This window comes from Halyomorpha halys, unplaced genomic scaffold (assembly GCF_000696795.3).
Source record: "Halyomorpha halys isolate HHAL.00 unplaced genomic scaffold, Hhal_1.1 Scaffold2039.1, whole genome shotgun sequence".
In the NCBI taxonomy this organism is placed as follows: domain Eukaryota; kingdom Metazoa; phylum Arthropoda; class Insecta; order Hemiptera; family Pentatomidae; genus Halyomorpha; species Halyomorpha halys.
Window position 1 is genome coordinate 1 of NW_027113814.1, and position 2,072 is coordinate 2,072.

Below are 2,072 nucleotides of genomic sequence, written 5' to 3' on the forward strand. Positions count from 1 at the left end.
CTTCCGAGGACCTATCTTGCACCTGGTACGCCATTGCAGCCTTACTGAAGAGGTCAATCATGGTCACCCATTTGTACCCCTTCCATGTGAATGTGTCGATTTGTAAATCTTTAAGTGGTACATCTGTGGTAGGTGTATTCTCCTGTCTTCCTTTAGGCGGATGTGTGTCGCACTTAGTGCGTAGACAAACCTCGCAGCTTCCTACAACCTCCCGGGTTTCGGCACCAGTTAAGTATAGGCGAAAGTCAAATGTCAAAAAAGAGAAGAAGGAATACATCGGTTCGGTACATCTCTTTATATACATGCAATCAGCTGATCTCCTCAGTCAGCTGACATAGAAGTAACAGCTGACTAAGGCTGTAACTTATATATATACCATTAATACATTAATATTAACTTATTATTATCACATTAACGTATTCACATTTATTAATTCATTATGGATTATATAGTTTTATACTTTATGTCCTTAATTCTATTATTTCTCATTTCCTGTAATAACAACATGTCCGGAGGCTCAGATGAAGTAGACTGATTTATCTATTTGTTTTAGCATTATTAAATATTTATGAATTAGTTGAACGAGAGGGTGAACTGAATACATTATATCTAGTTCTTGAAGAGTGGTAATGGAGTCTGATATTATTACTATATTGCAATTTGGTATATTTGTCATGCAAAAGTAAAGGGCGGATGCTTTGGCATTTAGTTTTGCGGTATTGATATTAGAGAGATGATGAAGGTTTCTCTTATGGGTTGTGTTTTATGTCACAAAGGCAGATCCTATAGCGTTATCTGACTTCGACTCATCTGTAACGGTATGTTCTGAAAGAGTTTGTAGCAGTTCTCGGAACTTTTCTTGACATTTTTATGTTTTTGTTTTACTGACGCCTTTTGTTTTACTGAACATTATGTTTTATTTATTTATTCTTATATTTGACTTACATATTTCATTAATTACTTATATATACATATATTTTTTTCTATAACATTAATCTTAAATTATTATTATCACATTAACGTATTAATTGTTTATTCCTTTTGGATTATATAGCTTTATAGTTTATTCCCTTAATTCTATTATTTTAAATACACATTTAATTACCTTCCTATACGTTTCCCATTTCCCACTTTTTTCATCAGTTTATTTTAAATAATTTTCATATTGTACATATATTTACTAACTAGATTTTCATATGTGTTTTATTATTTGCTCTGTTCTCTTAATTAATTTTAATATTACTTTTCTCATATAGCAATTACCTTCTTATATTCCTTAAACTATGCATGTCTTTCAACACTATTTATGTATCCATAATGTTAGTTATTTTCTAATCATTCCGTATATCCTTTTATTCATTGGTTGTTATCTCGTTCTTGTTCTTATCCCTGATAAAGGCTTGAAATTCTGGGCGAAACGTTGACACTAATAAATAAGTTTTTACTTATGTGTGCTCTCCATTGACCGCACCCCAACTTATGTCTAGCCTATAGTCCTCATTATTTCATTTCAAATTAATAATTATTCTATTTGGCTAATTTATATTGTAGTAGAAACCGTTTGGTAAGCAATCTACCTAATTTAATTTTTGATCTCACTATAGCAGATAAAAAACGTTATTTTTATTTTTCTCTAAAAACATTATGACATAATTTTGACGGCTAGAATATAGAATTAATCCCCTGATATTTCAAAATAATTCCTTGTCGCAAATTCATAGATGGTTGAAAGTTGGAAAAAGGAGAACAGGAGCTTTAAATTTTAAAACAAAATTTACAAAAGTAAAAACATTTATTAACAACTAGGTACAAAAAGTAACATCAACAATCAACAATAGCTATCTAACAACAAAAAAATTTTAAAAATTGGTTTCAGTTTGCTGAGTATGAATTGACTAAAAACAGCACTCCACCTGAAAAAATAAAGAAGTTGAGATTTTTTGTTTGTGAAACAAAACAAGCATAGAAAAAGGTTGAGTTCTATTAAATTCAAAGCTTAAATATTGATCATCACAATTACCTTGTAAGTGGTCATTTAGTGTCCAAGAGCAGCGTGAGCGGCGGCTTTGTGG

At 30.8% G+C, this 2,072-nt stretch overlaps 1 long non-coding RNA gene across 1 annotated transcript; it reads right to left on the reverse strand.

The window, feature by feature from the left end:
• Nucleotides 1-1,773: 1,773 nt before the first annotated feature.
• LOC106691036 (uncharacterized) lies at nucleotides 1,774-2,070 on the reverse strand. Its single transcript, XR_001344713.1, has 2 exons — nucleotides 2,021-2,070; nucleotides 1,774-1,913 (listed from the first exon to the last, which is right to left on the reverse strand). It is a non-coding gene; the product is annotated as an uncharacterized lncRNA (long non-coding RNA).
• Nucleotides 2,071-2,072: the final 2 nt, after the last annotated feature.